The sequence below is a fragment of the Mustela lutreola genome, chromosome 16, assembly GCF_030435805.1.
Source record: "Mustela lutreola isolate mMusLut2 chromosome 16, mMusLut2.pri, whole genome shotgun sequence".
NCBI lineage: Eukaryota > Metazoa > Chordata > Mammalia > Carnivora > Mustelidae > Mustela > Mustela lutreola.
Window position 1 is genome coordinate 19,613,765 of NC_081305.1, and position 26,641 is coordinate 19,640,405.

The 26,641-nt window shown below is 51.2% G+C and overlaps 1 long non-coding RNA gene across 1 annotated transcript; it reads left to right on the forward strand.

Moving 5' to 3' along the window:
• The first annotated feature begins 2,510 nt into the window (after positions 1–2,510).
• LOC131818570 (uncharacterized) lies at positions 2,511–19,432 on the forward strand. The gene is made up of 3 exons (XR_009348883.1): positions 2,511–2,678; positions 17,331–17,696; positions 19,167–19,432. It is a non-coding gene; the product is annotated as an uncharacterized LOC131818570 (long non-coding RNA).
• The last annotated feature ends 7,209 nt before the right edge of the window (positions 19,433–26,641 follow it).

Below are 26,641 nucleotides of genomic sequence, written 5' to 3' on the forward strand. Positions count from 1 at the left end.
GATACGCGTGTTTTTCATTCATTAATATCTCGAAATTGGTCTGTGCCTTATCACGGATGTCACCTTCTCACTGCTGTTGGTCATGCAGTTCCGTGACACACTCAGGGCTGTCTCGGCATGGACCAGCACCAGAGCCCCCAGAATGGGTGTCAGCGCTTGGAAGAAAATCCCAGAAGCGGAGAGCAGTTTTTTTTTTTTTTTTTTTTAGTCCCCAGGAATCAAAGGTTTATGGAAAAGGAGGGGCAGAGTTGCAGAATCAGAGGTGGTTAGCAACGCCAAGAGAGCAGACAAGGAGAGGAGGCCAGTACCACAGCAATGCAAAGCCAGATCGAACATTCAGCAAACGTGCCTCTTGTTCTTTTAAAGATTCTGTTTAAGGAATGCTGCATCACCAATAATCTTGATGACCCGGAGGGCAATTCTGTTTGGAAAATTACCTGTCTGATGATTTTGAATCACAAAGGGACTCTGAATGGGAACAAGGTTTAGGAATACTTTCACCCATTTAATTCGCTTACATTTTTTCCTTCTGTGTGCCCAAGTGATAAAATCTATGCCATGAGGCACCTGGGTGTTTCAGTGGGTTAAAGCCTCTGCCTTTGGCTCAGGTCATGATCCCAGGGTCCTGGGATCAAGCCCCAAACCGGGCTGTCTGCTCTGCAGGGAGCCTGTTCCTCCTCTCTCTCTCTGCCTGCCTCTCTGCCTACTTGTGATCTCTGTCAAATAAATAAAATCTTTAAAATAAAAAAAAAAAGAAACCTCAGTTTCTCAGTTCAACCTCAAAGAACATAGAAACTATGAAATAAAAACTTCAAGAGATTAAAAACAAGCTCTGAGTTATTTGAAAGTAGCCTTTCTTTCTTAGTGACCTAAAGGACAACAGGCAGGCTACAGCTGACAGTGTCTAACGGTGATTAAATACTGTGGGTATGAGTGAGCCCATCTCACAGGTGAACCTAGAAATATCATGTGGTTTGCTTGGCCTAAAATCACGCCGTTAGCTGGGGCAGTGCCAGAGTCAGGTTGGAATGACGCTAAAAGTGATTTAAGTAACAGTCGCAGAGTTGCAACAAAGTACCAGACGGTGTCTGCTGAAACGTTTGTTCTGTGCCTTCACGGAGCTTCCTGTCCTGGGGGGAGAGGGCAAGTGAGGGGCAAAGAGACAGGTGATTGTGATGCACCACAAAGGCTCTGATGGTAGTCGATGAGCCCCGAAGCTGGGCTCTGGGGCAGCATTCAGCAGGAAGGACCTGCCACAGCAGGAGGGATTGTTCCTAAGAGGAGCGTAATGTGTGAGGAAATAACAAGGCGCCCAGCCGGACGGCGGGTCCCACACCTGCTGATTCTGTGCACAATCTTTCCGTGTCGCACCATTCTGCCTTCTTGCATGGCTGCTGGTGGTTGGTTTGGACAGTAGCCCAGGGTGGACATCAGCTGTCCCCTGGAAAAACAACATTCCTCTGTGTACTAAGGCTTTGGACTGTGTTTCCGTCATTTTTACAGAAGTTGGGGCAGGCATTAAAAACTCCCAATTTGGGCACCTGGGTGGCTCAGTGGGTTAAAGCCTCTGCCTTCAGCTCAGGTCATGATCCCAGGGTCCTCTGCTCAGCAGGGAGCCTGCTTCCCCACCCCTCTCTCTCTGTCTTCTTGTGATCTCTGTCTGGCAAATAAATAAAATCTTAAAAAAAAAAAAAAAAGACCTCCCAATTTTAAGGAAAGAAGAAACGACGTTCAAAGTGCTTCCTACAGTGCCCAACATCACACAGGTAGTTAATGGCTGTGATTACATCTGAACCCCTATGGACTGAACTCCGAGTGAGAGTTTGTGGGGTGCCAGCGTGGCACAATGGGTTAGGTGATCCATTCTGGGTGTCAGCTCTCAGGTCCTGATCTCAGGGTCTTGAGCTGAGCCCTGGGTAGGCTCCGAGCTCGGGGTGGGGGGGGTGGGGGGGACACTAACTCCCCTGTGCGTATGGGTGCGCTCGCTCTCTCTCTCAGCCAGCTCTCCTCTCCCCTGCCTTCCTTCCTTTTCCCAACCTGTATTCAAGGTTCGCCCAAGCAGAGCAGACCACAACTTTAGAGCAATTACTTGGAGAGGATCAGGAGGGGCTGAGGGGATTCTGTTTGCTTATTTGCGTGAACCTAAAATGCCTGCTTTCTTAATTAAGCCTTAACTCTGGGTTTTGCCTCAAGCTTTTCATTTTTCCCTCGTTAACAGGTTTCAGCTTTTCTTCCTCACTGCAGGCCTTGGGCTTTGCCCACTGGCTTTCTCTTCCTCCTAAGTAGCATCTGCTGCTGCCCCACCACGGAGGACGCCTCTCTTTTTATCCCCACTCCCCAGCTGCTTTTAACATCATAATTATAGCCACGAGCAGTATATAATCCTCGGTGAGTTAAGAGCAAGGGAGGTGGAGGGTTGTCTCCCCAGAGCGCCCGCCTTCCGGCCCGGAGCGCATCTCCAGGTGGCTGCAGGGGGCTGGCGGCCGTCCCTTGGCAGCGGGGTCTGCGCGGGGCACTCTGGTTCTGGCTCTCCTGGACCAATGACCTTGTGCTTTTTGCTTCTCCGTCTCCAGTGGCTGGCAAAGCGTCGCGTACACAGGAGATGTTTCATAAATGCCTCTTGAACAAATGAATGCATCAAGGAATGCATGAAGGAGTAAACTGGGTCTGGTATTCAGGTGAGTGCAAGGGTCCGGGGCGGGGCTTGTGCACGGTCTGCTCGCATCACGTTAGCGACTGAGTTTCCCGTAAGGAGATATTTCCTGGCCACATAGTAGCTCATCGTGTTTTTGTTGGAATATCTACGCAACCGCCTCGGGCTGGACATAATTTATGCATCACTTCCTTCGCAGTCTTGATAGAGTCATTTAACCCCGCTTGCTGGGACTATAAAAATTCGGTTCTGTCCTTAGCTTTCTTCTCCCCGCTAATTAGCAACTTCTTAGTTGTCCCACGTGACTTTGTTCAGTCTCTCAACTCCTGAGCTCCCTGCTGGAGATCCGGAGCCCACGCAGGGGGCGAGCATGGATCCCGGCCTCTTGGGCCCCAGTGAGGTGGTGGGAGACGCAGACCGGCCGCTAGGCACGTTGTGATGGGCGCGGGGTGAGTTTCTACGGAAACAAAGAGTGGGGGCACCTCAAAGGGACTTCCCTTTGGAAATGGCTTTCCAGAGGAAGGGCCATCTGAGGTAGAGGATGCCTGCAGAGTAGTCAACCAAGGGAAGGGAGGGAAAATGTCTGGGTTATCTGTTAAACTGCATAGCCAACTTGCTTCCAAACCCAGTGGCACTGGGCATCACGTCTTGTCTCCCCGTTCTGGGGGTCTGGAGTTTGGAGATGTTTTGGGGATTCTTCTCAGCGTGGTGCTGTGAGGGTTGGGGGGTTCTTCTCTGTATGGTCCTCGGGTCATTTGATAACATTCAGCAGGAAGGTAGTCTGGTCTGGTGGGTTTAAGAGGGTTTCCCTCACGTGCCTAGTGTCTTGAGGACAGCTGGGAGCCAGCCTCTCTCTGGAGTCTCAAGGGCTCTCCATGAGTCCCCTCTTATGTCTCTAGCCAGACAGTCAGGCTTCTTACATGGTACCTCAGGGCTCCAAGGGTGACAAGGTGGCAGCTGCCAGGCTTCTAAGGTCTGGGACCACAAGCTGGCAGGGTGTCACCTCCCTTGAGCCCCAGAGCTCAAGGCAGTCACAAGGGCTCCCCAGATTCAGGGGGAGCCTCCCACTTGTTGAGGAAGAAGCATCAGAGGATGTGGCGCCATCTTGAATCTGTGTTCTTGGAGAGTTGGAAAGAGGGTTCCAGGCAAAGGGAGCCTGACCAAGCTGGGGAAGCAGACTTAAGCCCTCTGGTTGGACCTTACATGTCCTGAGTCTGGACTTGATCCTGGGACAGTGTGAAGGCAGTGAAGGATTTGGAATAGGGGCGTGACATTAGATTGAGAAAAATCTCTTTGGTGGCTGGCTGGCAGTGTGTGGGGAAAAACTTGTAGAGATTCTGGTAGGAGCCACAGATGCTGGCATGAAGGTCTGAAACAACTCCTGTGAGAGGTGTGGAGGCCCCCAAAAAGGTGAGGGGTAGTGGGGCAGGGCAGCCAGACAGCTGAGGGGCGGACACTGGGGGCTTGGACCCACAGGAGGATCTGTCCCTCCACCGGCCATGCTCTCTGGCTTCCCAGCCTCGCTCCCTCCTGTCCCGCTCTAGTCTCCTGTGGGCCAGAGACCCCACACTTCACCATCAGGCAGTGTGGACGCTGGCCCAGCGCGCACCCAGTGGCTCCTCCGCCTCCCCAGCGCGCACCCAGTGGCTCCTCCGCCTCCCCAGCGCGCACCCAGTGGCTCCTCCGCCTCCCCAGCGCGCACCCAGTGGCTCCTCCGCCTCCCGAGCGCGCACCCAGTGGCTCCTCCGCCTCCCGAGCGCGCACCCAGTGGCTCCTCCGCCTCCCGAGCGCGCACCCAGTGGCTCCTCCGCCTCCCGAGCGCGCACCCAGTGGCTCCTCCGCCTCCCGAGCGCGCACCCAGTGGCTCCTCCGCCTCCCGAGCGCGCACCCAGTGGCTCCTCCGCCTCCCGAGCGCGCACCCAGTGGCTCCTCCGCCTCCCGAGCGCGCACCCAGTGGCTCCTCCGCCTCCCGAGCGCGCACCCAGTGGCTCCTCCGCCTCCCCAGCGCGCACCCAGTGGCTCCTCCGCCTCCCCAGCGCGCACCCAGTGGCTCCTCCGCCTCCCCAGCGCGCACCCAGTGGCTCCTCCGCCTCCCCAGCGCGCACCCAGTGGCTCCTCCGCCTCCCCAGCGCGCACCCAGTGGCTCCTCCGCCTCCCCAGCGCGCACCCAGTGGCTCCTCCGCCTCCCCAGCGCGCACCCAGTGGCTCCTCCGCCTCCCCAGCGCGCACCCAGTGGCTCCTCCGCCTCCCCAGCGCGCACCCAATTGCAGGAGCAGCTGCGTCTCCATCCCAGTGCTTCCAGCAAGCACCAGTCCTCTTCTTTGGTGAAAAATGGGGACAATAATATTACTCACGACAGATACTTAACTGTCTCCGAAGCTGTGACCTCAACAGCAGCTTGGGAGGAAATGATAAAGTGGTGACAAGGAGGGAAATCAGATTTCCGTTGGAGAGGTTGATAAAACATTTCATTTCTCTAAACAAAGAGTTTGAGATTAAATGGATTGATTTGAAGCACATTTTGGAATCCTCAAGTCCAGAACTGGGAGGCTTGTGGGTTTCCTTGTCCCCAGCTTCTCCCCTACGTTTCTGACAGGTAAGTGGGGAGACCCGCAGAACATGGGGTTTCTGGAATGAGCCCCTGGATTTGAAACCTTCCACTCCCCTCCGCAGCGGAGCCAGTCATCCTTCTGGGCTTCAGCTTATAAAACAAGTGTAAGTGATCCCCGGGTCATTCAGCTGATATGAGCATCAAGAACTAATGCAGATGAATGTTGGACAAGCAGCGCCTAGTGGACCCTCAGGAACATTCTGCATGTTCTGTGAGGTCCGACCCAGTTGAGCCGTGAGGGAATGGGGCTCCTACTGGAGAAGCAACTTCTCCGAGAGGCTCTCTAAGAGGTTCTGCCACAGTGACATGACTGAGACTCCCTCTGTCTCTGTAATGACAGTCAGACCGGGTTGGGGGGGCGGGTACCCCATGGAAGCAGGTGTGAATTCGGTTTAATAACTTTCTGGAAAATAGTTAAGCATGTGTGGTAGTGAGCTCTCCATCGGAAGTGTTCAAGCAGAGGCTGGAGTCACATGGTCAGATTCCTGGTTGGAAGAACTTGGGACTGTTGTGTGGGATCAGAACAGAGGACCTCTAAAGCAGACCCTGGAGCAATGAGTCTTGGAGCCCTAACTTGTCTCAGGAACAAATGCTGAAATAACCACTGGGGGTTCTTCCTGTGACTTATGGACAACCTTTCCACCCCCACCTTGTGGCCTTATGGTCGGAGGAATTGGCCCTCTGAGGGGTGGTTGGTGGTGACTCCCGACACCGTCTGGGCCAGCTGGGCTCCCCAGAACTCCCCAGCTTCCCAGGCAGAACCCTGTTTACCCTACATACTTGCCAGCTTCTGCGGCTGCCTTTAGGGTTGAGGTGACCCTAGGGTCTAGGCTGGGTGGCCTCTCCCCCAGCGCGGAAACCCCCAGAGACTTCAGCTACCACCCTGCTGTGGAGAGGGAGTGACAGAAACTAACTCTGCTCTGAAGTAAGCGAGCGGGTCAGGCCCCAGGGCTAAAGATGCAGCACACAGAAGTGTGTTGGGTTTGAAGTTCTGTCCTTCTCTCCTGGGTCTCTACTCTAGCCCCTGCTCCCGCTCAACACCAGTTTGCCTCACTTGAAGTGCTCGGCCAGCTCCTTCAGGGGTCAGAAAACTTGTTCTTAAAGAACCAGATAGATGTTTCCCAGCTTTGCAGGCTGTATAGTCCTTGCCATAGCTATTCCTTTGCTATCTGCAAAAACGGCCTTAGACAATATGCCAATAAACGGGCAAGGCTGCACTGTCACTGCAATAGCCACTATGCAAATATGTAGGTGGAGATGCACCTTAATTGACAAAAAAGGCTCCAGGCTGGATTTGGCCTACAGGAGTCAGTTTGAGGACTCTTTGAGCTCCGCCTCAAGGAAAGTCCGTGCCTTACACCAAGGACAGTGGCTGTGACTGTTACAAACTTTCTTCTTCGAGTGTGGTGTATGAAACTGGATCATCCTCACCCTCACTATGTCCGTGGGAACTGTTGGAAAGGCAGAAGCTCAGTCCCTCTTAATCTTCTGCCCCTAAATGCCCCTCCCATCAGAATCTGCATTTTAATCAGAATTTTCCAAATGATTCACATAAACATTCAAGTTTGAGAAATGTGTTTTAAGAGAGCAGTCTCGGGGGAGTGATAGACGCTTGTACACTCGTGTTCAGGTGCTGTGTATGTGGCTGTTATGCTTATGCTGACTGTAGAGTTGAGAGAAAGTACTACAAAAGTGTAGACTCTGTGAAGAGAATCTGCATAGAGAGGGTAATTGTAAAACCAATTTTAGCAACTGTTGTGATGATGGCTAGTCTTCACACAGTCTTTGGCATTTTCCAAACTGATCTAACAAAACTTCATGAAATTCTCACAAACCTCTCTGTATGGAAGGGCATGGATCTGAATGTAATGGCCCTGGAATTGAACAGTGCACTGCCTGAGCAGCTGTCCACAGCAGCCCTGTCTGCCTCAGGATTTCTGATGGGGAGGCCAGAAGCAAACAAACACATCACAATGGAAATGCAAATCCAAACCACAATGATTTTATCACCTTACACCTGTCAGAATGGATAGAATCCAAAAGACAAGAAGTGTTGGCAAGGATGTGGATAAAAAAGAAGCCCTGTGCACTGTTGGTGGGAATCAAAGCTGATGCAGCCACTATGAAAAACAATATGGAGTTCCTTCAGAAAATTAAAAATACCCTACGATCCATTAATTCTGTTACTGGACATTTATGCAAAGAAAACAGAACCACTAATTTGAAAAAAAATGCATGCACCGCTGTGTTTATTGCAGCATTATGTATAATAGCCAAGAGGTTGAAGCAACCCAACTGTTCATCATCAGATGAATGAAGATGTGTGTGTGTGTATGTAGAGGATATGTGTATGTTACATATATAATTATGTAATACCTATAATAATTCCATATATATAATGGAATATTATTCAGTCATAAGAAAGGATGAGACATTTGCCGTTTGCAACAACACGGATGGACCTAGAGGGTATTATGTTAGTTGAAAAGAATCTGAGGAAGACAAATATCCTATGATTTCACTGACACATGGAATCTACAAAAAACCTCCAGGAATAACCCATAAATACAGAAAACAAACTGATAGTTGCCGGAGGGGAGAGGTGGGGCTTGAGCAAAATGGGTGAAGGGGAGTGGGAGATGCAAGCTTTCGGTTCTGGAGTGACTACATCATGGGGATAAGCAGTTCAGCATATGGAATAGAGTTGCTGCTATTGTAATAGCACTGCATGGGGACAGATGGCCATGGTGAGCACGGCCTAACGCAGGAGTCAGATCTGTGTGTTGTGTGCCTAAGACTAATGCAACATTGTGAGGCTGGAAGCTTTTGAGGAGAGGGAAGCACCAAGCTCTGCCTCTGCTTTTTTTTTTTTATTAAAGATTTTTATTTATTTATTTGAGAGAGAGAGAGCATGAGAGGAGAGAGGTCCACCAGAGAAGCAGACTCCCTATGGGGCAGAGAGCCTGATGCGGGATTCGATCCCGGGACTCCAGGATCATGACCTGAGCCCAAGGCAGTCGCTTAATCAACTGAGCCACCCAGGCGCCCCAGTAAGCTCTGTTCTGAAGAATGATCTTGAATATGTAGAAGGGGAAGAAGAGGAAAAAGCATTTAGATACCACCGGCCGCGTGGCAAGCACGTTGGGCTTCCGATCCCCAGGATCCTGTGGTAGCAGGAGGGACTGCTGTTCATCCCAGCTTGTGCTTGAGGAGATGAAGCTGAAGGAGGAGTCCGGATTCCCACCCAGGCTGGGACCGCCCTTGGTCTGGTCCCCAGAGGGGTTGTCCTCCCGAGCTTCCCCAGGTGTGCTCCCCTTCCTCAGTGCTGGCGGGAAGGTTCGATGGTGATGGCCTTCCGGTGTCCTGGGTTAGGTTTTTTTTGTTTGTTTTTTTGTTTGTTTTGTTTTTTGGTTTTTTTTTATCTCCCTGACCTGACAGTTGCTTGGAGAGGGGTCTCCACAGAACATAGACAAGGCCTTTGGAGTGAGGTGCCTGGGATTCTGGGCTCCTCTCACTGAGGAGTGAGGGACCCCTGACGACAGCCTGCTTCTTTCTAAACTTTGTCTCTGGAGGCTGAAGCCATCGTGGGTGGAAGGCCTCAGACACACTGTGGGTGTTCAGCGAATATGGGTGGTTTTTCTCTTCTCTCTCTGGATGCTGGCCACGCTCGTGATCTCATGTCTCCCTCAAGAGCAAGCAGAATCCCACGGCATTTAGAGATCTCCACCGAGTCCTATTTCTGTTTGTGGCCGTGCTCAGCCTGTTCTACCACTGGTCTAAGAAAATCTGTGTTTCATTCCTTTTCATCTTTAGAAGATGAAGGGTCACCTCCCCAGATCAGACAAGGAGTAAGCCAAGTCTCCTGTGTCTGACCCCGGGCGGGCCGGCCCTTCTGGGAGAAATCAGGCGGCTGGGGAAGCAGCAGCCCACGGGGAGCTTGGGTCCCTGGGCTGAGCGCCCGGCACAACACGCTGTGTGAGGGCGGATACCTCGGATCCTCTGGGAGCCTCAGCCCTAAGAAGCCAAGATGAGGAACCGCTAGGAGCAGGACAAGGCCCTGGGGCGGATTCATCCCCACCTCCCACGTGTTTGGGCCTGTCTGGTTCTGTCATACGGTGTGCTCACTCGTGTTCACCGCACACCTGAAGTCCTTGCAATTCACAGATGTCAAGACCGAATTTCAGATGTTGCATTGCGTGCATGATGTCCCATAGCGGCTCCTCAGTGAGCCTCTCTGATGCTCTGCCAGACCCTTTCTCGGGAGGAGAAGCTGTGCAGCCTTGGGTTTGCGAACGGGGCCCGACCGTGAGGTGTGTGAGGTGGGGGGGTACTTGAGTGTCTCGGTCACCATGCCATGGTGTGCGTGCCGCTGACCCACGCCTGACGCGTGTGGCCAAGCCCTTGTCCAGCTTCTGGACTGTTTGCTTATGGTGTTGCTGAGACTCCAGCCAAAGATGAGGTCATAACTCAGATGGACAGTACCATTGCTCGGAGGCTCCAAGGCCCTCATGTTCCTTCCAAAGCTCCCTGGTGTTTTATGCCAAGAAAATATATCGTTGATGCATATTTGAGCACGCATGCATATACCACCTGTGTTCACCAAATCCCGTGTTTCTCCTCCATTTCCCTTCCCTGCTCCTCTCCAGTCTCCCCTTGGATTTCTTTGTCCCTGCCCTTTGTACCAGTCCCTGTACCCTCAGTTAAAACTGACCCCGAGAGCTGCACATGGTCTGCATGAACACCAAGGCCACTACAGATGGAGATGAAGCAGTTCCCTTCTAGGGAATGGTCCCCTCCAGGCCCGGCCCTCACTGATTCTGCTTATGTGCTGGAGTGTCCCTCCTAAGAGAACCTCCTTTCAGACTTGTGCTCTGCTTCCCTTGCTTTGCATTCTGTGCATGTGGGCGTCCACTGGGATGCTCCTTGCACTTTCATCAGGCTTCTTGCTTGGCAGGCCCTCTGAGCGATGCCACGGCCAGAGCTGGGGGCATCCTTCTCAGACCTCTCCTTAGGTTAAATTTCATTTTTGTCACAGGAGGCAAGAGCCTCGGCTTCAGAACTCCCCCTCCAAGTAACCTCAGGCAAGTCTCTTCACCTCACTGGCCCTCTGTTTTGTGTCTGTAAAGTGGGGCTGATAGCAGTACTCCCCCCTTCAGGGAATTATTGTGAGGATTGTCTAACATGGTGATTTTTAAATCCAATGCATCCCAGAAGCTTTAGCGCAATTTTAAGCTTTAATAACTTCAGCGGCATAAATGCTGTAAACTTAATGGAACACCTCATTCGAACGTTGAAGTATTTTCATTTTTTTGAAGTATTAATTTTATGAATTGATACATTTTTAATTTTAATTTTTGTTTCGGTCAATACTTGCTGTGTCTAGCTGTGTTTTCTTTCTGGAAAGAAAAGGAAATTTAAAGACTTATTTTGTGAAAAATACTCAAGTGCATAAATGCAAAAGAAACGGAGACAAACTTTCAGGCAAGTTTTTGTGTATTGATAGCATTTGTGTCTGAAGTTAGAAGAGCTTCTATGGTACTAAGGCAGTGTTGCCCAGAAAGGAGCGCTCCTTTTAATATTTCTATTACGCTCCTTTGACTATTTCTCCGTCGTCCTCAGTCTCCCCGTCATCATTTGGTCACAGCAGTCACAAAGGGAACTCTCAGCTAGTCATTACTGGAGGCCAAGAAATCGTGGCCTGTTTCTGTCACTCTTTTGGTGCTGCTCTGGACCCAGAGACCTCCCTGCCCACGTTCTACCTGCCCTCCATGGAGCACGTGATCATGGGCTTCTATCCCTTGCCAAGTTTCCTCTCTTCTGTCTCCCCTGCCAAGCTCCGGTGAAACATGCCGGGCCTCAGATGGGCAGGAAATGGGGTGAGTCAGCGTTGCAGAAAACTTGTGTCCATGGTCCATTGTGAACCTAAAGGTCATTTATTCCATCCATACACTTCCCCTAAATCCCACTCTGCCCTTGACCCTACTTACGACTAAGAGGACACGCCCACTTGGACTGGATGCTTGTCACCTCCTTTCTTAGGGCTTCTACAGCCCCAGCTCAGCCTCTGCCAGTCCTTTTACACCTACTTATTCCGACTCAGTGTTCTGGAACCTCCACTCCAGTGCAGAGTCCCCTGAAAGCCTTTACCTCCCCATAGGAACCTTGATCCTGATCCCCCAATGGAATATTCCTCCCCCCCAAAGACCTCCACTCGGCAGGAACTTTTGCAAGTCCCGGGATTTTGGGTCCCACAGGATATCCGGTGTGAAAGGCAGAAGCAGAAGCAGCTCAGGGGGAATCTTCCGGCTTATCGCGGCTATGTTTGTCATGAACTCCCCTCCATGAAACAGGCTGGAAATGAATGCGTATGTTCTTGAGCATGGATAGCGTCAGGAGTCCCCAGAAGGCAGGCGTCTGTAGGGAAGTCTGAATCTTCCAGAAGACAATCAGGTGGTGTTAGACCTGGGTCTCCCCAGACGGAGGTGCCGGCCGGGCTGTCTGGGAGGCTGTGCAGCACGGGCGGAGAAGGCACGAGGGTGGAGCCCAGGAGAAATACCGGATGGGCTGGCCTGGCAAAGATCCTGGCAGGATAGTGCCTGCGGTCCCCAGTGCCAAAAGCGGACAGCGATTCAGCAAAGGGGCAAGGAGTGGCTGGTGCTGGGCAGAGGTCAGGAGGGACACAGGCTGCTGGTGGTGGCTCCGAGGAGATCGTGGGAACTCTGGAAGGAGCAGTTTCAGGGGAATGGGGACGATGGCAGAACACTGAGGGCTGAGAATGGTGACCACAGCCAACCATGGCAGCTGGATGGGGCACAGCAGAGGGTTGTAAAGCAGCCTGGACGTGAAGGTGTTGCTGACATGGGGACGTTTTGGAGTAGCGGTTGCCGGAGAGATAAGAGGAACTGTAGTTTGGTGGTGGTTTGGCTCCGCACACCTTTGGAAGATTTGACGGAAGCCAGGACAGACCCACTGTCTGCGAACTTGACCCACATGCTGAGGCCACCCCTCATGAACAGAATTCGCAGATCCTCTGGAGCCTACCCATGACCCCCAAGTCCCTCTGCCCAGGGCCGGCGCTAGGGAGCCTTTCCCTCTTTCTCTGCCTATCCAGCACCCTCTGCCCTCTCTTCTTCACAAGGACTGTCCCCGTTTTACAGGTGGGGAAACTAAGTCACCGAGGCTAGGTTGTGGGTTGCTCTGTTTCGCTCCCTTCAGCAGAGGCCCGGAGGCAACCCTAGCTTCGCGAGTTGTCTGGTCTAATTAGCCTCTAATTGAGTTTTCTCTCCTTCCTTTCAGGCGTCACGGTGACATTAAATTACAGGGTTCAAACATATAATTTCCTAAACTTAAATGTGATTTATCTTAATAGGACTTCGTACCAGGTCACTTTATCATGCACAGTGTCAGAGAGCAGATCTATTATTCACGGAGACTATTACCGAATTGGAGAATCTGGAGCTAGGAGCGACCTTGAGAGGTCAGCGTGCTCAACTCCACTGCCCTCAGCTCTGTGCGGCCCCTCACCCCTAGCCAGCTGCCTGCTCCTGGGCAGCTGGGCTTCTATGTGGGCAGAAGGGAGAAACCCAACATTCACAAGCCCGATATCTTGTTTCGGGTCTTACTTAAAAGCCCTATTGCTTTAGGGACTATAAATATAAGGCTAACCTTGGACTTGCATGCTGCTTTTCCTTCTGTTTGTCTTGATTCTGGCTTTCAATAACCAAGCTGGGCTATTCTTTAGAAAAATGCTTTGGAGTTACGGTACTTTTGAGCAGGAAGACCGTAGGTATATTATATAATTCATTAATTCATCCGTTCATTTATTCAGTCATTTAGTGGTTTATAGGACCTCTGCCAGCATCCCTTGCTGTAGAGATGGAGGAAAAAAAAGCCACAGGGGAAGGGACTTGCCCAAGGTCATGCTGGCCCACACTTAGTAGCAGAGCTTGGGTTCCGACCCAAACCTTCTCAGGACCAGGTCTTATCCTTCCACAGCTGCCCACCAGCTGACACAGGCTCTTTGAAGGTGGCAGCTTGCATGTGTGTGTGTGGGGGGGGTAGGTGGCTGATGTTTATCTCCATGATGAATGGAATTCCTGTTGGCAACTTGATCTTCAGCTGCTGCGACTTTGGGAAGACAAAGGGTGATCAAAAGAATCTGTTTTTCTAATGAAAGACTCCTTTGGAAATCCAACACACCACTCTGTCAGCTCTCCGAGTTGGGGGAGGAGGGATGAGAAAGATCTGTTGTGAGCAAGCCCGCTGCTGACAAGTTGATCTACATGTGTGCAAGCTGTGCCGTCCCTCCCAGAGCCAACCAGAGTCCACACACGTGTTGGAGAAATCCACACGAGGAGGCACGGAGCTAGCGTGGTGGCTCTGGCTCAGGATGCGGCGCTGGAGCGGAAACCCCGGAGGCCGGCTTGACCACCGGATACCCGCGTGACCTGGCCGGGCAGAGGCTTCCACACTCACTGTCTTCGGTTTCCCGTTCTGTAGAGTAGGGGCGGTTGGACGGAGCCCATCAGGTCGTCGTGAGGGTAAAACAAGATCAGGAACCTTAAAATACTGAGCATGGGACCAGACAAATGCACCGTAATGCCTGCTTTTATGACACATGCTGTGCTTTGTTTTCCCAAGTCCCAAATGGATGGAGCTGGTTGGACTGGGCACCATGGTCCTTCCTGGAGTTGCAGTGATGTTGGTTCTTCTGAGTCATGAGCGGTGTGGATACCAGGGCTCTGGAAAGTACCTGAGACCCAGGCATTAAGCTCTGACCCCTGCTGAGACGGGTGCTCGCCTTCCATCTGGGACACGCGTGTGGGCAAACTGCCAGGAGCAGAGTGTGTGTGGAAGGGGTACCAGGGGCCGAGGGGCACCTGTTTGAGGGCAGGTCTCTGGGTTCTGGTTGGGGTGGGGGGCTTCATAGAGGAGGCAATCTTTGAGCTAATCCTTGAAGGATGAGGAAGTTCTGAGTTTTTAATTCCGTGTGACAAACATGGGAAAATCCCTGGGGAAATTGCATGGACAGTGGCTCAGTCGTCAGCAGGATCATGGCAGGCTCAGGGAGGGGGACTCAAGGGTGTGCGTGTGTGTGTGCTCGCGCGCGTGTGCGTGTGTGTGTCTGTGCACACGCAGATGCGTCGCTTGGTTAATGCAGCAAGATGAGAAGGAAGCCTGGATGGGGCTGGGGACAGGTGGCCTTGAGCACGTGACAGGCTTGGAGCATTTACTGCCTCAAATCCACAAGTCACTGCAGAAGCGGCAGCTAGCTAATCCACTCTGGGGTCTGGATGGCTTCTGGAGCGTATGATGTTTAAGCTGGGAACTGACGGCCTGGGGAGTGTCTGACCCAGGAGGGGAGAATAACAAGGACAGAATCCCAAGGGTTGCAGGAGGCAGGGAGGGAGGGACAGACAGCCCTGTCTCTTCCAGCAGTGAGTTGAGGGTGAGGTTAGAAGTAAGGAGATGATATGTAGGCAGAAGCTGGGGCCAAAGCACTCGGTGCCTTGTAAGCCCTGCAGTGGCTGGGGTGCAAGGCTGGTCACAGGCAGGTGGCACATGGGATGCGGATTTTTTTTTTTTTTAAGATTTTATTTATTTGATAGAGATCACAAGCAGGCAGAGAAAGCGGGGTGGGGGGTGGGGAAGCAGGCTCTCTGCTGAGCAGAGGTTCCTGATGTGGGGCTTGATCCCAGGACCCTGAGATTATGACCTGAGCTGAAGGCTGAAGCTTAACCCACTGAGCCACCCAGGCGCCCTGTGATGGGGATTCCTGCCCCAGCTGCCACATGGCCTGAGGTCCTCCTGCACATCCCAGCGGTGCATTGCTGTCTGGTTGACTGGCCCTTGACTGTGTGGTCTGTTTACCTGGGCTCAGAGGATGCCAGGCATTGCTTAGGTTTTTAAGTGCTGATGGACACCCCCACCCCCCAACCTTGCTGGGTCTAATGCAGATTTGTGGCTCGTTCCACGGAATTCATTCTGCACTACAAGACTATGATATTACCCAATGTTTATGGATGGCTGAGTCTAAAATATCCATTCTAAAGCCCACTGAAGGATGAAATTCCTTGTTACTTTCATAGATTCTCTTGTCTTATTTTTTTCCCCCTGTGGAGGAACATAAAGCATTTGTATTTTTAGTTCGAGCCTGGTCATTTTTCTAATCACACCTGTGTTAGAAGGAAGGGCATCTGGGGGAGTGGGGAGAAGGGTGGTTTGCTGAAACTGTCATAGCCTGGAAGGGGTCCTCTAAAGCAGCCCCCTTCCAGCCACAGGCTCAGTTTGCCCGGTTTCAGCCACATCTGGAAGCTGAGGGCTGCAGCCCCGAATGTCTCAGCCACTATCCAAAATACCGACTCTCACAGGGGCTTGGGACTCCAATATTAGGCAGAAGCTTCTGCGCAGCCCAGCCTAGGTGCCCACCCAAGAAGGAAATATGGTGGGGGCTGAAGTCTTGAGTTCTTAGCCCACTTTCTCTCTCTCTCCATGGTCAGCCTGTCTGTGTACTTGGGGATCTTCTCAAATGTCCCAGTGCTCTGTAATTCTGGACTGAACTGCTTTTAACTCCGCTAACGACACCTGTCGTGCGTCCGTCCGGACTCCTGGCTCCCCAGCAGGTCCTGCTTTCTTGTTTACCAAACAAGCCTTTCCTGCTGGTCTCAGATAGAATTATCCATCTCCTGCCTTTCATGCCCCAGCATGGCACCGACCCCCGTTCTGGTGCCTGATGCTGCCATAGCCTTTTGTCTTAACACCTTTTGGGATTTCCTGGGTGGGGTATTTCCTGCTCCCCCCTCCCCACCCCCCATGCATGCTGAAGAAATGCATGAATGGATCGACTTGGAAGCCATCCCATGAATAGCCCGGAGCCACCTCCACCATGCAAATGGCAGCCAGCCCCCTTGCCAGCCTGGCTCCCCTTGCCCACGTGTGCACCCCGTGCGTCACGGTCAGATTGACTGATGTCCTCTCAGTAATGCCATCAGCAGGAATTCTGTACCCTACTGTGCATGGTGGGGTCCGGAACTATCAGCAGGGGAGTGAGACCCCGTCCTCACATAGGCACATTGTGGGCTGTGGACCACATGCGGGAAGGACAGAACCTTGGGTGGGACTCGAGCCAGAGCTGATGGGTTCAGGTGCTTTTGAGCTGGGTGGATCACAGCAGACGTAGGTGCACCTGCTTTCTCTCCAGAGGCCTCTTTCCCTTGATTGGGGGCCAAACAGCCAGTGGAAGGTCATCGTCTCTGGGGGGAGGGGGTGCTGATCACAGCACCCTGCGTGCCTGCTCGTGAGGCCTCCTAGGTGTCCTGGGCAAGCGCCGCTGCCTCAGTGAGTCAGGCTGCTCCTCCAGGGTTCAGAGAGCAGCCCAGTGTGCCTGTGGGTTGCTGGTCCTCCTATAGCTTCGAGGCATCCTGGCCTTGGGGGTGACTGGGGGGGAAGGCACATGAGACTGATCACCCCTCGCTCGTGATGCAGATTTCCGTCTGTCACTTAACTTCTCGAGGCTTCCTGGCTCTGCCTTACCGTGGGAATAAGGCTGGTTTTGAGGATTAACTACAAAAGCCTAAGCGCAGAGTAGGTGCTTTGTACCGCTACTGCTTTCCCGTTACAGAACACCCCAGAACGCCCAGGCCGCTCATGCAGCCTGGGCTCATGATAGTGCCAGTGCTTGCACGACGTCAGCCCTGGGCCATTCCCTTCGCCACTTTGCCGCCTCTGGCCACGTCATAAGGCGTATCTCACAGACAAGGACACGGAGGCTGGAAGGGGTGACGCTACTTGCCCAGGCTCTCTAGCAAGTAAGCTGGGTTTCGAGCTGGCAGTTTGACCCCAGTGCGCTTGCTTCTGGACCGCGGCCCCGCCCAGGCCCTCCTCAGCCGGCTCCATGGCAGGGGACGGAGGAGGCCTCTGTTTCCAGCGCCTTCTTGTGTTCTCGCAGGATGCTGTTATCAGCTGACAGGTGGCCCTGGGAAAAACACACGGTTGTAAATAACCATTGTGGGTGAAGGGGGACTCGTTCTTGACGCCACATCCTGACACATGTCCTTCTCTCCCCAGGCTCGCACTCCAGCTGGTGGAGTATCTGCGGGCGCCCAGATGCAGGCCGGCCTGGGGCTCAGCCTGCACACCCCCAGGCAGCAGAGAAGGTGACGCTGGGCCTTCAGTGACAGGACCAGATGTTCTTCCAAGGGAGATCCCAACGGGTTCTGGATCAAAGTCCTGCAGGCCTTGCCTACTTCTTCCGAAGACAGGACTCCGGGCAGAGGTGCTGCTTCAAGTCCATGCCCATGGCCACCGTGTATGTGCCCGCCGCGTCTCACTAGGTTACCCGCAGAGCCGAGCGTGCCCATTTTACAAGGAAGGAGATGGAGGAGGCCAGCGTGGCAGGAGAAAGGCTGGTCACTGAGTCATGGGGCCACCCAGGTGAGGGGTCAGCATGGGCCGGGGTCCTGCGTGGCGTCCTCGCAGGAGGCGACTGCTGGCTGGGAGGTGGGTGGGGTTAGTTGAGGCAGGGGAGCAGGGACCAATGTGGGAGCCAAGTGCACTACCTGTGGAGGCCCCAGAGAAGGGGAGGAAGTGAGAGCTGTGTCTCCCGGGCGCCAGTTATCCGAGGCCTCCCTCTGGGATACAGGATGGGGCTGCCTTTGGAGGGAGGCAGAAGCTGTGTTCTCAGGAGGCTGGGTCAGGGCCTCCCTGCAGGAACTGAAGTTTTAGGCGAGGCGTGGACAAGGGGGGCGGTCAACCCTCTGTGAGAGGCCGGCTCTTCTTCTGTGGGCTGGCCTGCGCCTCTCTGTTGGGTCCCTCCGCCCAGCAGTGGGGAGGGGTGCCGCCCACCAGCTCTATGCTGATTTCGATTTCTCCCCCTATCCTGCGGAGCACGTGGCTGCTGACTTCTTTATAAAAGCAGGTTTTGCTTCACTGCTGGGCCCTGCGTGAACTTAAGCTCCATTAGTGCTTCTAGGAAGATGCCCCAAGGGACAAGGGAAGGGGGAGGATGAGCTCACCCTTCCCTTCCCTTCCCTTCCCTCTGGATGCACGGCTGAGCACTGCTCCGATGGCCCGCTGTGAACAAGAAAGGCTCGGCCTGCCTTTTCATAAAGGGCTCTGGATTTTCCCAGCACATTACAGAATGACCCAGTGTCTCCGTCCTCAGGAGAAGAAATGCACCGGCAATAAAAAGATTGGGGGTTAAATGAGAAGGAGAGAGACAGGGTCGGAGAATCAGAGTGAGCGGCGGATCATTCCGGGGCCAGAGCTTTAGGATGGCTCACAGCCGTGGTTTGATGTCGAATCCATTTCTGAACCATGCAAGGCATAGTGTCTCTGTCCTGGTGTGCTATGAACCATTGCCCTGTGCCCACTCTGCACGTGGCCCACCCGTGGCTTGGCATTAGGTGAGCTGGGACCTGGATGAGGGGCTCTATGGGAGAGGTGGCCTTGAACCAGGGCTCCTTTGCCTTTGTAAAACGGCTTTCCCTTCCTCTGGGCTATGGCCTCTTGCGTGGTTCTGGCTCCCATCTCTCACCACTCTAGGATTTTCCTCTTCTAACCCGACCACCCTTCTATGTCTTGCATCTTGAATCTCTCTCTCTCTCTCCCCAAATCCCTCCCAGCACAGCCTACAAAAGTGCTGAACCACAGACATCAGCCCTGCAACCTCGCAGGCTTGGATCCACCTGCTTCCCCCCACCAGAGGCTCCTCTCTGATGCCTCCTTCACTTCTAGGTCAAGGGTGGTGTAAGAACTACCCACTGTTATTTGTCCTACTGTATTCCGTTTTATCCAGGTGTCATTGTCACTTTTATCACCCAGCTCTATGGAAAGTTTCCCCAAAATTCCAGGGACCTCCTAGGTGTCCCATTCTAACGACCCCTTCCTTCTCCTGTTTGACAGCGTGAGATTCTGCTGACTGTTACTTTCTGCGGAGACCCCGTTCTCCTTTGAACTTGGTGACACTTCTCTCTCCCCCTGGGTGCTTCCGCTTCTCTGCCCATCCCCTTGGGTGTTGGTGGTCTCCGTCTTCCTCGTTCCTCTTCTTGCCATCTGGGTTCTGCTGCAGCAATCTCGAGAAGCCCCAAGGCTTGCTCCACCGTCTGTCTCCCCGCTGAAGACCAGGAAACCTGAGCTCCTCACGGGACTTCACCGTGATGCGACCCTGCAGAGAGGCAGGAGCGACGCTCTTGGTGAGCCAGGACTGGGCCTGTCTCATGGGGGGAGGACGGATGGATGTGGGAACTAAACAAGTTGCTGTGAGTGTTGGCGAAACAATACCCTTTTGACTCAGGAAACAGAAGTGAATTGGAACCTGGTGGCCATAGAGTTTTATTTGCCCATTTCCCGGCTTATCGTGGAGCTTCGTAAATGTTAGTTGAATCTGTTGTAGATCAGTTGGTTATGCATATGGCTTTTCCCCTCTCTCCTGCTAGTTGAAGGGATGAGAGTGCAGCTCTTGTTGTCTTCAGGTTTTGAAAAAGGTGGGTGAGCAAAATAGTACTTACTAAATGACGAGCTAAACACATGAACGAGACAGTTAGCACAGAGGAATTGAGATCGCGGGACCTGTGAGTGTGTTCTGTTGGAAACTTAAAGTTTGTTCTCATTTGTTTCCCACAAAGTCGAGAACATCCCTTTGCAGCTAATTCGCACAATTGGTGGAATCTAGAGATTCCAAGGTTCATGAAGGTAGCAGCACCAGGCCGAAAAGACAAAATCATGGTGGATGTGTGCCCAGGTTTTTAAAAAAAAAAAAAAAAAAATTTTTCTTCATTGTGGTAAAATACATGTAAAATGTACCGTCTTAAGCATTTTTAAATGTAAAGTTCAGTGGATTCACTGCATTCAAGTTGTGTAGCCATCACTGTCCTCCATCTCCAGAAAGCTTGTCATCTCGCAAAGCTAAAACTCTGTCCCTACTGTAGGACAACTTCCTGCCCCACCCCACGCCCCTCCGCCGCTGGCACCCGCCGAGCCACCCTCTGTGTCTGGGAATCTGACTCCTCTAGGTGCCTCCTGGAAGTGGAATCAGGCAGTATTTGTCTTTTCATGATTGGGGTATTTTACTGAGCGTCCTGCCCTTAAGGTCTGTCTCGGCTGGAGCATGTGTCGGAACTTCCTTCCTTTCTGGGCTGATGAATATTCCGTGACATGCATACGGCCTGCGCCCCCCGGAGCTCACCATCAGCCTCAAGCCGGAATTGGTTTGAGGCCTTCTTTTGTGTGCTAAACGTGCGTGCTGTCGCTTTCTCTCTCTCTCTCTTTTTTTTTTTTTAAATTACGTTAGTCACCGTACAGTAGATTATTAGTTTTCTTGTGTTTTTTTAAGATTTTATTTATTTACTTAACAGACAGAGATCACAAGTAGGTGGGGAGGTGGGGGGAGCAGGCTCCCTGTGAGCAGAGAGCCCGATGCAGGGCTCGATCCCAGGACCCTGAGACCATGACCTGAGCCCAAGGCAGAGGCTTAACCCACTGAGCCACCAGGCGCCCCAGATCATTAGTTTTTGATCACTAGTTTTCCACGATTCCTTGTTTGCATACAACACCCAGTGCTCCCCGCAGTCCATGCCCTCCTGGATACCCATCACCAGGTCCCCCATCCCCCCACCGCCTCCCTTCTTAAACCCTCCGTTTGCTTCCCGGTGTCCATAGTCTCTCATGGTTCTTCTCTTAGTCCGCTTTCCCCCTCCCTTTCATTTTTCTCTCTCTTCTCCTAGTGCCATCTCTTAAAGGAGCTTTACAGGAGGGGGACATGAAGGTTTAAAAGTAGCTTCCCCCCCAAAAAAAAAACGGACCCCTCTTTAGACTCTACGTTCTTGATTTTATTTTCAATTCTTTCTCCCTTACGATTCAGTGAAGTCTTCTAATTTTGCTAAAGGGAACAAAGCAAGAGGTGGTTGCTGGGCTAAGGTCCTGAGTTCAAAGCAGAGTACCAAGCCCAGGGGCTATTGCAATAGGAAGCAAACTCTGTTACCCCAAGGGAGAAATGGGAACACGGAGTCAGAGCATGGGGCCACAGGGACCTGACATCCCGTCCAGCCGCAGCAGTGACTCTGGTAGTTTGGGCCTGGTCTTCCTTATATGTACCTGAGACCATGCTCAGCTCGTGGCATGCAGGGGGGGAAGGGCACACAAAGCACACCTTACCTTGGGAGCCCCCCCTCACACCCCAGATCAGAACCACACCTTTGACAGATTGCTGTTGGGAAGAGAACGTGTTGTGTCCCAATTTCTATTTTATGATGTGCCTTTGTCCTTCCAGGGCTACTTTTCTACAAAGGAGTATTTGTAGAAATGCTGGATGCCATAGGAAGCTTTGAAATGAGAAAAATGAGGATTCTGTAAGCCTATTTGGAAACCAAGATTTGCCCAAAAGTTAAATTTCTTTGGAAAGTATTTAACCTGGTTTTCCCTGGCACTGGTTAATCGCTCATTTTCCCCTAACTCCCTCCCTACTGTCCTACTGTCCCCCTTTCCCCTCCCCGCTCCCCCCCCCAAGTCCCGCCTCCCCCCTCCTTCTCACTCTGTCTTTGTCTCCCCCCCCCCCCCCATCCCCGGAGCACATACTCACATATGTGCCACACAGGGAAAATGATGCTTGGCTCTTTTGCCCTTGTCCATTGAAAACATGACCCGTGCCTGCTGGCTCTCTGAAAACCTTTCAGGCTTGCCTCCCAGTAGCCCCTGTGAGTAGCTGAATTACCATTTCTCACCCTAACCTCAAAGAGGGTTTGTTAACAAAGCCTCAGGTGCAGAGGAGGCCAAGCAAACCAGCTCAGAGGCAGGTAGAACCATGAAGGCTGCAGCAGAAATAGAAATGCCTTTTTTTTCTTTTTTTCCTCTGAAGAAGGATTTTAAAGGTTATCAAGTTATTCCCTTTCAAAACAGAGCAGAAATACCTGATACTAATACCGTTGTTGAAGGAAGGAAAGCTGACTGCCAATTTGAAGTTGGTCACGAGCTTTGGGAAAGGAAGCCATTCTTACCATACTGAAAGGACATAATCTGAATTTAGAAAAATAAGGTGTTTGGTTCAAACTCCACCCCTCCTCCAGGGCCTGGTGAACTTGAGCAAATCATTTACTGTCTCTGGACTTCAGCAGAAAGACGCTTCATTTGATTTCGGGGAAGCCTGGATTTTTCCAGGAGCTATCCGTCTTTAGCTGTGTAGTCTTGGGGATGCCATTTTTGCCATCTCTGTCTTTCTCTGTCCCTCTTTACCTCAACGTGGAAAAAATATAAAGCCCCCTCCTTTGGGGAGACTTTTGGGAGAAAGCTCTTAGTTCACTGAAGGTAGGTGAATGTCATTCTCAGAAAATGCCTGCAGTGAAGATAATGATAACTAAGTAGTACTTGCTGGAAATCGGGGTGCCCTCCCAATTCTCTCCTTGCAGAGTGCAGGGGGCTTTTATAAAAGGAGGCGTCTAACAAAACCTGACTCCGTCTACGTATGGCTCCACGTTGGGGCTTGGCTGCCTTTATCGTAACGGGCCGCGCCATTTTGAAACTGAACAAAACCTGTTCTTTTCTGATTTCTTCTAGAGAGTGTTTATTTACCCAACCTATGTTTTTATATTTTCTTGTAGCGTATGTCCTTCCCCCACATTTCAAGGTAGAAGAGCCATTACACCTAATGAGAGCTCCTTTCTAGCCGGTGTGCCACTTAGAATGTTCAAGAGTGTGTTCGAATTTTAACCTTTCAATGCATCTTTGTAATGGCATGTCACCCTTAAAAAATGAGATGTCAGCTTCCTGCTGAAAGGAATAGACACTGATTTTCAATCCGAAAACCACCACTCGTCCTTCTAGGAGCCTCATTTAGGTTGAGGGTATTATAAAATACCAAGAGATGGAAAGCCTGTATAAATGCTGCTTGTGGAACGTGTCCATTCTCGTGGGATCCGTGTTGCGAATGAGGCGAATACTTAGTGGGGTGACACATTCCCATTTAAGCCCTGCTCTAGGATCCTGCATCATATCGCCTTGAAATGCATTGCTAGCAACCCTGTTTTTAAAGAGGCTTCAATATCACCTAAGTGAATTAACGTTGCCAGGAAAAGCATTTTGAGAATTGATGCATTAGAAATAATTGTCTTCTCGCTGCTCACCAACTTGATGGATTCCTCCTACTCTGTTATCCCCATTGCTGTGGAAGCGGTCCTTCTGCCACTTCTCATCATCATTTGCCATCCTGGAACTTTCTCCTGTCCAAGTAAAGCCTCTCTGTGCTCTTCAACCCTCCAGGCTTCACCTGAAAGGGGAAACCCTCCTCTTCTCCCAAGACCCAGTTCAGAAGTCCCATCTCGGAACTCTTCCCAGGTTCCCTCGCATAGGTTATGCTTGCTTCCCTCCTTCCTCAGACATCCTCTAGAACTTTCTCACTTGACAGTGGCACTGCCCATACTGAACGGCAGTCGGCTGTGTGCTTGTCTCTGTGTCTCTCAGATGTAAGCTCAGGGGTCGTGGGGATCGGGGGCACGTTTTATCCATCTTTTGTCAGCATCTGCCCACTTGTGTCCAGGATATATCTGATACTCATTCAAACTCTGATGTGGAGGGAGGGAATGAAAAAAACGAGAGGCCTCCAAGAGATGCCAAATTGGTTTAGGGCGAGAGAAGCCAGGGATGGCTTCCGATACAAAAACCAAGTGGGAAAGGACTTCTCCTTTATGGTACACACCTACCCCTTCTACGGGGGAGGAGCTTGCCTTCCTGAAGGCACATGGGATCTGGAGCTGGGTCTGTCACTCAGCAAAGCAGCGTGTCCTTCTTCCTCACGCAGGGCTGCCTTCTTCCCACAGCAGGATCTCAAAGGCATTGCCTTGAAGGAAGTGAGGGGCATGAAGTAGTAGTTTCTGGAGCACTGGAAAAAAAGAGTAATGCAGGCTGGAGGTTGCCTCACTCCAGCTCCCTCCATCCTCCATAGCTGTGAGAGACTAGGTCCTAAGGACATGTGTGCTTCCTTGGGACAGGAAAAGACGTGTCTGCCATGGAACCTTGTAATGGTGGTCATGGAGCGGACACTGTAGGCCGCCTTGCCAGCTCCCTTCTCCCTTTGCTGGGGCTCATGGGCCCCATTCAGTACCCGTGGTGTGTACTTCAGGAAGCTGGTAGGGATTATCCGTGGTGATTTCAATCCTGCATGGAGGTTCTACGCTCCTGCTAAGGCTCAGTGTAAGCAGAGGCATGGGTCATCATTCTGGTCAATGATGACCGAGAAGGACCATTGCTCGGGTAGAGTGTCCTCACTGTCAAGAAGAAACTCAGCTAGAGTTGCCAGATTTGGCCAATAAAAATACAGGACACCCAGTTATATCTGAATTTGAGAGAAAAGAGTTTTTCAGTGTAAGTATTTTCCATGCAATATTTGGATGCCATGAAACATTCATGAGGTATCTTCTTCCAGAATCCTCCACAGTCTCACAGTGTTTGCCTGTGAAATGTTGGATGTGGAAGCAGAGTCACATGCAACCTATTCAAACTTCCTGGGGCTCAGGAATGACAGATTCCTATTCATGAAACATACTTGCTTTGTTCCCACTTCTGTCTTGGAAGGCTGTTTGGTCTTCAAGAACTAGAGTGCTTATTGGTAGCTTAGTTTTTTTTCTAATAGAATTCTCCTCATCCTCTAGCCTCCAGTATAGTTGGCCATATTAGTAGATGTCAGATTTCTTATTTCACCTGGAGGTAGGGCTGGGAGCAACTACTTGAAGCTATGTGGAAACATTTGTAGAACATCTGGGACATTCTGCGGACCGGCTTGAGGGGTGGTGAGTGGTCAGTATTTATTCACTGTTCTGCCTAGAGAATTCACTAGTTTGGCTTCCTTATCTGTAATATTGTAACTGACCCCACAGCCTTGTTCTGAGAACAAAAAGGGGAAACACGCAAATCGGTGCAGCCACTTTGGGAGACAGTGTGGCAATTTCTTAGAAAACCAAGCACACTCTTACCATATGATCCAACAATTACACTCGTTACTTACCCAAAGGAGTAAAAACTTATATCCCCACAAAAACCTGCACACAGATGTTTATAGCCACTTTATTCATAACTGCCAAAACTTGGAAGCAACCAAGATGTTCTTCAGTAGATGAATGGATAAATAAACTGTGATACATCCCAACAGCGGACTACTATTCAGTGCTAAAAAGAAATGAACTATGAAGCCATGAAAAAACATGGAAGAAGCTTAAATGCATGTTATTAAATGGGCGAAGTCAATCTGAAAAGGCTACCTGCTGTACAATTCCAGTGTAGGACATTGTGGAAAAGGCAAAAGTAGGAACACAGTGAAGAGATCAGTGGTTTCCATGGATAGGTAGGGAGGAGATGAGTAGGCAGAGCACGGAGGATTTTTAGTGTAATGACACAACTTGTATGATGTTGTGGACACATGTCATCATACATTTGATCAAACCCACACAATGTATACCACCAAGAGTAAACTCTAATGTAAACTATGGACTTTGGGTCATTATGCTGTGCCATTATAGATCCATCCATTATAACAAGTGGTCTACTGTGGTCAGGGATTAGGGTAGCAGAGCAGGTTAGGATATATATATATATATATATATATATATATATATATATATGGCCAGAGGATATATGGGAAATCTCTGTACCTTCCTCCTAATTTTGCCATAAACCTAGAATTTCTAAAAAAAAACCCAAGTCTATTTTTTTTAAGATTTTATTTATTTGACAGAGAGACAATGAGAGAGGGAACACAAGCAGCGGGAGAGGGAGAAGCAGGCTTTCCACTGAGCAGGGAGCCTGACACAGGGCTCTATCCCAGGACCCTGGGATCATGACTTGAGCCAAAGGCAGATGCTTATTGACTGAGCCACCCAGACGCCCACCAAATCCATTCTTTTTTTTTTTTTTTTTGAAATAAGAGGTGAACCATGGTGACAAGCACAATGACAGGACAGAGTAACTATTTTGTGAGTGGTAACTTTCTTCCCACTTGTCTATTGGGGCAATGGCTCTGATGAGCTGTTCCAGTCTTCTCTCGGCCACTCTTGCTATGTTGACCTCTCTGGGTCTCCATGAGACTAATGATAATAATGTTGTGAGGAACGATTAACTGACTCAGAGCCAGAAGGCCTGGATTTTTGCCCAGCCTTCCACTGCTTATTAGATAATAAAGACCAGGGAAACAAATCCAGAGAACACAGCTACTGACGTGAAATGAGTGATGATGGTGACGGCGATGGTAATAAACACTTGCATAGTTTTCATTAGCTCTCAGCCTTCCCAAGAGAGAAGATGGCCCAAGGGAGATCTATACTTGACAATGAGACATGAAGCTCTTCACCTCATTCAACCAACAGGCCTATCTGGGGCACCAACATTGTGCCAAATTC